Source organism: Mirounga leonina, unplaced genomic scaffold, assembly GCF_011800145.1.
Source record: "Mirounga leonina isolate KUSES-001 unplaced genomic scaffold, KU_Mleo_1.0 Mir_150, whole genome shotgun sequence".
NCBI classification, from domain to species: domain Eukaryota; kingdom Metazoa; phylum Chordata; class Mammalia; order Carnivora; family Phocidae; genus Mirounga; species Mirounga leonina.
In genome coordinates this window covers 15,176,220-15,185,865 of record NW_023270374.1, presented here as the reverse complement: position 1 = coordinate 15,185,865, position 9,646 = coordinate 15,176,220, and positions in this window count along the sequence as shown.

Below are 9,646 nucleotides of genomic sequence, written 5' to 3'. Positions count from 1 at the left end.
ACGATGGGAAATGCCTTACCCATGGTTTTTCCTCAAATAATTAGAGGACATTTTATTTCTTGAATACGGTGGGAAATGCCTTACCCATGGTTTTATTCAAGAACAAGGAAAATAGCAGACTATCAGAAGGTCTAAATTTCTGCTGTCACCCTAGTGAATACAACACTTCCTCAGTGCTAGTTGCATCTATAGTAGTGTTCTGTGATCACCTTCAGCCACTTGTAAATGTTCACTGAAAGTATTAATGTCAAGTCCTATTAATTCTCTTTCCCCATATATGTCTATATTCATTTGAATGACTCATCAACATGTTTGAATGGGAATTGTGTGAGGGAACATTCAAATGACTAAGTTTATTTCAAGATTAACACTAAACCGAAACAGACCAAAGCCAGAGTTCTCTGATGGCCTTAGAAAGCCATCAGTACTAATCAAAGAGTGGTCCATGGACCAGTAGCATCACCTAAAGGCTTGGTCCCACCCCCAAAAATTACAGTACTGAACACTATATAAGCTTAAAAAAATATTTTGTAGAGGAAATTTTACTGGCATAGAAAGAAAGCATGTCAAAGACATTTAAAAAAAAATAGCATAGGGACGCCTGGGTGGCTCAGTCAGTAGGCATTTGACTTCGACTCAGGTCATGATCTCGGGGTCCTGGGATAGAGCCCCATGTTGGGCTCTGCACTCAGCGGGGAGTCTGTTTGTCCCTCTCCCTCTCCTTTTTGCTCTGTCCCCACTGGTGCTCTCTCTCCCAAATAAATAAAATCTTAAAAAAAAAAAAAAGCCAGTATAAATGGTATGTATAGTAATTTCAGACATATAAATATGCAATACTCAAATAGTAATCTTTCGGAGTTTTAGAATTCTGAATTGACTTTTATTGTCTTAATTTATATTTGCTATCCTTCTTTTTAGCAATGAGCATGTATTACTTTTCAATAAACAACAAAATTATTTCTTTGAAAAAAACAAAACAAGTTCATCCAGAAGTCCAGAATGCCAAAGTGATTTTAGTAGTATTTGTCTGTTTCATTCCTTTATGTATGTTGACTTAGTTATGATTCTCTCAGAAGGAGACACTGAGCCAGGAATTCAGGAGCAGGTGATTTGTTGAGAAAATACTCTTGGAGAGACCACTGGGGGGGGGGCACAAGGGGTTGGGGGAGTGCAGGGGGTGGGAGTGAGCAGGACAGAGAAGTGAAGGAAACCAAATAAGGGTGAGCTTTCTGGTGAGGCCCCCCCCCCACCCCAGCTTCATTTTAACTCCTGGAGAGCTATAGAGAACAGGCAAAAAGTACTGGGCTTTTGGATTCCTGCATCTGTTAATAACTACAGTCTAGGGAAGGTACTGGTAAGGCTATCTCAGTGCTCAAAGGCAATTCAATAAATTGAATTGTGGGTCCTGGGGGAACCAGTGGTTGGAAAGCCTGCAGGAGTTGACGGTGGGTGCAGTATGGGAAAAGGGACACCGACACTGCTGCAGAAATGAAGATGTAGATGCTTAAGGTTAGAGGGAAATACTCTCAAATAAAAAAAGGAAATACTCTCTTCCATGTATGTCCTTATCTTTAAATAGGCACTGTGTAAATTGGTTAAGAATGTGGCTTTTGATACAAATGCAGTGATCTGAAAGAGCACCTGCATCCCAATGTTTATAGCAGCAATGTCCACAACAGCCAAACTATGGAAAGAGTCCAGATGTCAATCCACAGATGAATGGATAAAGAAGATGTGGTGCATATATACAATGGAAAATTCTGTAGCCATCAAAAAAAAAAAAAGTGTGAAATCTTGCTATCTGCAACAAGGTGGATGGAACTAGAGGGTGTTATACTAAGCGAAATAAGTCAATCAGAGAAAGACAATTATCATATGATCTTGCGGATATGTGGAATTTAAGAAAGAAAACAGAGGGGCACCTGGGTGGCTCAGTCGTTAAGCGTCTGCCTTCAGCTTGGGTCATGATCCCAGAGTCCTGGGATTGAGCCCCGCATCAGGCTCCCTGCTCTGCGGGAAGCCTGCTTCTCCCTCTCCCTCTCCCATTCCTCTTGCTTGTGTTCCCTCTCTCACTGTGTCTCTCTCTGTCAAATAAATAAAATCTTAAAAAAAAAAAAAAAAGAAAGAAAACAATCATAGGGGAAGGGAGGGGAAAAAAAAAACAAGACGAAACCAGAGAGGGAGACAAACCGTAAGAGACTCTTAATCATAGGAAACAAACTGAGGGTTGCTGGAGGGGAGGGGGGTGGGGGGATGAGGTAACTGGTTGATGGACATTAAGGAGGGCACGTGATGTAATGAGCACTGGGTATCATATAAGACTGATGAATCTCAGACCTGTACCTCTGAAACCAATAATATATTATGTGTTAATTAAAAAAAAAAATTGAATGACGCTTTTGTAGTCAGCAGACCTGGATTTGAATCCTCACTCTGCCATTTCCTAGCTGCCTATGCTTGGATCAAGTTACAAATGGTCTCTGAATCTCAGTGTCATCCTCTATGAAGTAGGGATAATAATCTGACCCTCAATAACCTGTCATGAGAATCAAATGGAATTACACCTGTAAGGTTTCTAATTTTGTGTCTATGCAGTCAGTACTCAGTAAGTGACCTGTTTTTACCCTCTTTCTGTCTCTAGGGGCAAGGTAAACCAAAAGAAGGCACAGGGATGGAGATCCAGACCTAGACCATCAGAAGAGTAAAGGTTCATCAAAGCAGAATCACTTTCAGACTGTCAGTTGAAGTGATTTAAACACGGAGACATTTTCTTTATCTGGTTTCTGATAATCAGAGAAAGATGAACATGACCCCTTTGCTATGAATATAGTCACTTAATTCTAGCCACACTAATTCTAGTGGCCCAAATGTTTACTTTTTTTGTTTGTTTCTAGAGCCTAACCCAACTTCTTCTAGAATGAAAATAGGTTATTAAAACAGAGTCTTAGTTCGAGCTCCCTAGAACTAGAGCTTGAGATGGAAACTCTTCTGTAAATGCTTTATTGCAGGAATGCTCCCAGAAGAGACTTTTCAGGACATGAGGGATGCAGGATAAAGTAGGGGGAGGACCTAAGGAAGAGAAAGTTAGATTGAGCCTGACTCCAGGGGGAGCTATGGAGGATGGATTGTACCACTGGGGCTGCCCTGCCCTGAGGGAAGGAGGCTGACTGTTGTACCCTCCATCAGTCAGTCATTGGCCAGCCACCTGTGGGGACAGAAACCTCACAGATGCAAGGTGGCTCCCATCAGCCAATGGCAATCCTCCAGAGAAGGGGGGAGCTCTGAGCCACCAGCCATGGCCACAGAGCAATGCATGTGTCAGCTGGTGAGGGGAATTTGGTAGCATCTGCTACAAATGACATGTTTATGGGCGCAAAGTTTGGGCGTAAAGTTTTTGACGGTGATTTCTTGGGGTTTATTTTGTATTACAGGTTGTCTCTCTTTTAAAAAGAAAAGTAACTTTTACAAACTTCCAAACTTGTCTAAATCATTCTTAAGGATACAGAATGAGCAAGAACAGCAATGGGAGTCAATTCAGCAGCTACCTAAAAGGAGAAAGTCATTTCTGTTTCTTCAAGCTTGAGTTGAGCATTATCAATCATTGAATATTATAACCGTGAGAGACAGACGGACGCATTCAAACCCCATGCTCAGGAGAAGGTCATGTCTAATTGGTATAAATGAATCACCCCCCACAGTGCAGTTAATTTAGCAATTTTTATTGAATTCACAATTTAGCAAATTTCCTATGTAGCCATGAAGGTGCCCAAGAAAACCATTGAGCCTGCAGTTTGTTTTTGAGGAGGTGGGATGACAAGAGAGGAAGGGAAGAATTTAGATGCCTTCTACCCACAGCTATAAATTTGCAGTAGTCATCTGAACTGTTATTATTTTCTAAATATTTGTACAGGGGGTACATTTTTTCCTGGATTTGTGTTTCTTTAACAATGGATCATGGGGGGAATTTATAAATGAAGGCAGACGAGGTGTTTGTGCACATCAGATAAGCTCATGTTAACATTCTTAGGTCCTTAGGTAATTGTTACTACATCATGAATTTTATCTGGGCAATAAAGAAGAATGAAATATTCTGTTAATATTCTGGAATTCACTGGAGATTTTTTTTTTATCCCAGATAAATAGTTGAGTATTATGTGATGCATATGTGTGTGTATTTTATTTAGGATTAATAATGATGGTCTTTCCTTTTATCTTCAGTAAATAAGACTTTGAAGAACTAATACATAAAAGATGATTTGATTTCCACAGGTTTAGTGACTTTTTTTTTAAGATTTTATTTATTTATTTGACAGAGAGAGACACAGTGAGAGAGGGAACACAAGCAGGAGTGGAAGAGGGAGAAGCAGGCTTCCCGCTGAGCAGGGAGCCCGATGCGGAGCTCGATCCCAGGACCCTGGGATTATGACCTGAGCCAAAGGCAGACGCTTAACGACTGAGCCACCCAGGCACCCCGGTTTAGTGACTTTTTTATAAGATGGCTTGAAATATCCATGTATTTCTCCATGTATAAATTTGTCCGAGCAAATTTATAGCTGTGGGTAGAAGGCATCTAAATTCTTCCCTTCCTCTCTTGTCATCCCACCTCCTCAAAAACAAACTGCAGGCTCAATGGTTTTCTTGGGCACCTTCATGGCTACATAGGAAATTTGCTAAACCGTCACTAAACCGGGGCGCCCGGGTGGCTCAGTCATTAAGCGTCTGCCTTCGGCTCAGGTCATAATCCCAGGGTCCTGGGATCGAGCCCCGCATCGGGCTCCCTGCTCGGCGGGAAGCCTGCTTCTCCCTCTCCCACTCCTGCTTGTGTTCCCTCTCCACATGTGTGGCTCAGTCGTTAAGATTATTATGTTCTTTTTTGTTGGGACATGCAGGCTCCAATGTGATGCTCCTCTCTTAAGGAAGTTGGAAATAAGAGAAATAAGTATTTCCTCACAAAAATTAAGATAATGAAATTAAGACAGGAAGAATGAAATGAACAATAGACAAAGTATTCCTGACACATCTGAATGGATCCCAAGCTAAAGCAACATATTGCACAGCTAAAGAAAGAAGAGTGTCAGCCAGAAGGAGGATTGGTCAGTGATAGAATTATCATGAAATGACATCAGCCAAGCTATGTTTCTCCAGATTCTGCCCTACCGAGGGATCTCTGTAACATGTGCATTCTTGTTGTAGATCTAGACCTTTCAAGACTGGTACCACTAGAATTTTGAATCAACCAGCAACGGTTTTTGTGCACAATTTGGTCGGATTCATTCATTCAGCATATATTTATTGAGCACTGATAAGGATGATCCGGGAACTGTTCCTTGTTTGCCCCATGTGGTATATCATGGAGAGAAATCCAGGTTTCTGCATCACCTGGCTTCCAACTGGATTTAGGCAAGGGCAGACACTGGTAAAAGATGGGAGAAGAAAGGAAGGAGAGGAGAAGCCAAGCTAGTTCTCCAGTCCTCTCCTTGCCCTTGGGCAGCTCCCATGCAATAGCTTTGTCCATCTCCCCATGGCACCAGCTCTCCCCTGAGCACCCTACCGTGGTTCCAGCTTCCACCAGGTGAACCTGGCCCTTGGGCTCTTGTCCACCACCCCATCCTCCTGTCCCTCCAGCTTGGGGATGGTTCTGGCTTGTTCATATCTGGGCTGTCTCACTCAGCGTCTTCTATCAGCTGCACCACTAAATCCTTGCATTAACTTCCCTTCTGTAAGAACTCAGAGTGGTTTCTGTTTCCCTGTTTGGATCCTAACTCGCCATGCATCAGGCATGATGGCATGTCAGGAGAAAATAAAATGCAAAAATCAGGCTTGGCCCCTACCCTGATAGAGCTTCCAGTTTGGTAGCAGAGACCTATTTTAATAGAATAACCACAAAATCCATATGTGACAATCACACAAGTTTGGATAATTAATGATTATCATTAAGACAAGATTCCACAGGGCATACTCCTGTAAGGTTTTCTTTTTTAAATTCCAGTTAGTTAACACACAGTGTAATATTAGTTTCAGGTATACAATATAGTGATTCAACAAGTCTCTACATTACTCAGTGCTCATCATGGTAAGTGTATTCTTAATCCTGGTCACCTCTTTCACTCATCCCCCCGCCCCCCCTTTCTGGTAGCCATCAGTTTGTCCTCTATAGTAAGAGTCTGTTTCTTGGTTTGCTTCTCTCTCTTTTTCCCCCTTTGCTCATTTGTTTTGTTTCTTAAATTCCACATGAGTGAAATCAATAGGTGTTTGTCTTTCTTGATCTTATTTTGCTTAGCATAATACTCTCTAGATCCATCCATGCCGTTGCAAATGGCAAGATTTCATTCTTTTTTAGGGCTAATATTCCATTGTGGATAAGATCACATCTTTATCCATTCATCAATTGATGGACACTGGGGCTGCTTCCATAATTTGGCTATTGTAGATAATGCTGCTACAAGCATTGGGGTACATGTATCCCTTTGAATTAGTATTTTATTTATTGTTTGAGAAAATACCTAGTAGTGTGATTGTTGCGTCATAGGGTAGTTCTATTTTTCACTTTCCGAGGAACCTCCATACTGTTTCCCCGAGTGGCTGCACCAATTTGCAATATGTGCGAGAGGGTTCCCTTTTCTCTACATCCTCACCTATGCTCACGTAAGGTTTTAATACAGGTAGAGGGTACAACACAGCAAGATAGAGCATAAGGAATTATATTTGGCTCTAAGGTTCCAGTCATACCACCCCTCCACCCCCAGGGCCTTTCTTAGGTATTCAGGATAGGTAGGGCATACTTCATCTTCAGATTATACACGATCAAGATAACTGTGGGCCCAGGGACACCTGGGTGGCTCAGTCAGTTAAGCATCTGCCTTCAGCTTGGGTCATGAACTTAGGGTCCAGGGATGGAGCCCCAAGCCCCTTGTCAGGCTCCCTGCTCAGTGGGGAGTCTGCTTCTCCCTCTGCCTCCCCTCTCCCAACTCTGCTCGTGTGCACTCTAATAAATAAATAAAATCTTTAAAAAAAAAGTTAATTAACTGTGGGCCCAGAAACACATTTATTGAGCTGGCCTAGTATAGCTGCAAGGAATGCTGTTCTGAGGCCACATGTAAAGTCACAAGAGTCTCTACAAAATCAGGACACTTCATACTGATGCAATACCATTTTAGCTGAGATCTGAAGGATGAGTAAGGAATTCAGTTGGCCCTGATGGAAGGGAAGAGTCTGATGGAAGGAACAGCATTTTGCAGGGCAGGTCCATTCCAAGAAATGAAATGAAGACAGTATAACCAGAACAAAAACAGAAGCTGGGTGAGGAAGAGGCCCAAACCAGATCCATGGAGAACCCAACCAGGGTCTTTACTGAACTGACTGGGAGAGAGTACCTCTTTCCATTTGGGATTCTAATGGGATGTGAGTCTGGAGCTGCGGGTAGATATCTGTGCCACGTTGTGGGGACATTTTGGCTGAGCTTGGCACTCACACAAATTTAAGCAGAGCTGAAGGAGCAAGAGAGCTGGAGAGCGAGTGCCCACAAGCCCAGGAAAGAGACACACTTCTCAAGGGTTCCGTGCAGTCTCACGCAGTCTACCCCTAGAGATTCTAAACTTCATGGACCATCACGCTCTCTTTGGATTAAATTGGTTTGTGTTGAGAGCCCTCATACAAAAAGAACTGCCCTTCAAAGGATATTGTGGTGTTACTAAAGTGAAGGAAATTCCTAGGATGAGGGAAGAATCAGCAGAATTTTTTTTTTTAAAGAAAGATTTCTTTTTTTTTTTTTTTAAGATTTTTATTTATTTGACCAAGAGAGACACAGCGAGAGAGGGAACACAAGCAGGGGGAGTGGGAGAGGGAGAAGTAGGCTTCCTGCAGAGCAGGGAGCCTGATGCGGGGCTTGATCCCAGGACCCTGGGATCATGACCTGAGCTGAAGGTAGACGCTTAAAGACTGAGCCACCCAGGTGCCCCCAAGAATCAGCAGAATTAAACAGAAATCAGTTACTTCCCCAAATCCATCTGGTTGCCTTGTAAATCTCTGAAGGGATTTTCCTGCACGTTGAAAATGCAAGGTAATCTACACTTAAATTATTTTAAAATGAGTCATGGTAAGCAACTAAAAATCATGCATGTATCTCCTTGGTGCCTAGTCCGCTGGAGAGAGGTTCATTCTGAAGCTAATTCATCCCTGACTGTTACACTCTTGAGTTCCTGCACCTGTTCCTTCCTGTTCCCTTGTTTCTTTCTACTGGACCATATCAGCACTCCCTTTTGCCCCTCATAACACAGCTATTCGTCTGGAGCAAGTCTTCTTCTAAAGGGCTGCTTCTCATCAGTGCCTGCTGGTCAGGGGCTCCCCCTTACTCCACCACCCTCCTATTGGAGTCTCAGCTCCAGCCCAGGCTCCAACATGCATAAGAAGTGTTAATCATTCTGAAGAAGTGAAGGAATTGTACATAAGCAGGGAGCAGGTGGTCTCAAAAACTCTACACATGATTTGGCCAAAGCGTTCCTTTTTTGGAGGACACGGTGTGCCGCAGAACTGATAGGATAAGAACACTTCCTAGACCACACATCAGCAGATACATGTGTTGCGTAGCATTGAAGTTATCCTTGTGATGTCAATTTCGAAATGTGCCACGTGTTTTATGATGCAAATGTGAGCACCTCACCTTAGGCTTTTCTTCATTTGATATGTGTGAGTAGGAATGCACAGAAAAAAACACAAGAACAGATGATATTCTCCAAGCCTTTTGGTAAGAAACGTCTGACAAAAAATGTAAAATGTACTTATCGATTCGAATGTAGTAATTGGTTTGGGGCTTTTCTAGATCTCCTTTTCTACTTATAGAAATCATCTTGAAACGAGCTGAATGTTCTTAAATTCTTTTCTACATCATTTTCAAAATCAATAAGTCCAAATAGTTTCATCCTTTTTAGGCTTTTGGGGGGAAAAGGATCAGCAGAAGAGAGAGAGAACGGTTTTCATTTTTATCTAAACTTCTCCGGTTGTGTCTGGTTTTCCCATCTCCATTTTCTCACCTCCAGCATTAGAATTGTTGGCAAAGCTTAAAAGAAGAGAAACATAAGTTGAAATTGGGGAAGTTCAAGTGAAATCTTCACTTAAAGACTATAAGCCACTCGGTCATTCATTGCTTTCAGTAAATATTAAGGATCTCCTATTTTCCTGTCAGCATCCTAGGCACCTAGTGTGGGACCTGAGCAAAGCTCAGTCCCTGCTCCCTGGGCCCTTACTGCTGTGGTCCTGGGAGTAAGTAAATAAACACAAAGTATCCTTATAAATTGTGATGAATGTTACTGCATAAAGTTTTAGGCTGGGAGACCCAGAGGGCTTCTCTGAGAAAGTATCTAATCTGAGACCTAAAGAATGAGTGGAAACTGCCAGATTGGGAGGAGAGAGAGGGAGGCACTCTGTACACAAAGTAACCACCTCAAAGGCTCTGAAGTGAGAGAGAGCCTGGCTGGGGAGGAGTATGCTGCAAGGAAGACCAGAATGGCCTGAAGAGCTGAGGATGAGGTTGAAAGGGAGGCTAGAGCCAGATGTTGAGCACTTAAGGGAAGAGTAAGGAGTGTGACTTTCTAAGTTCAATATAATGGCATTTAAAGATGCAAGCTGACAGATGACATGATCGAGTTCT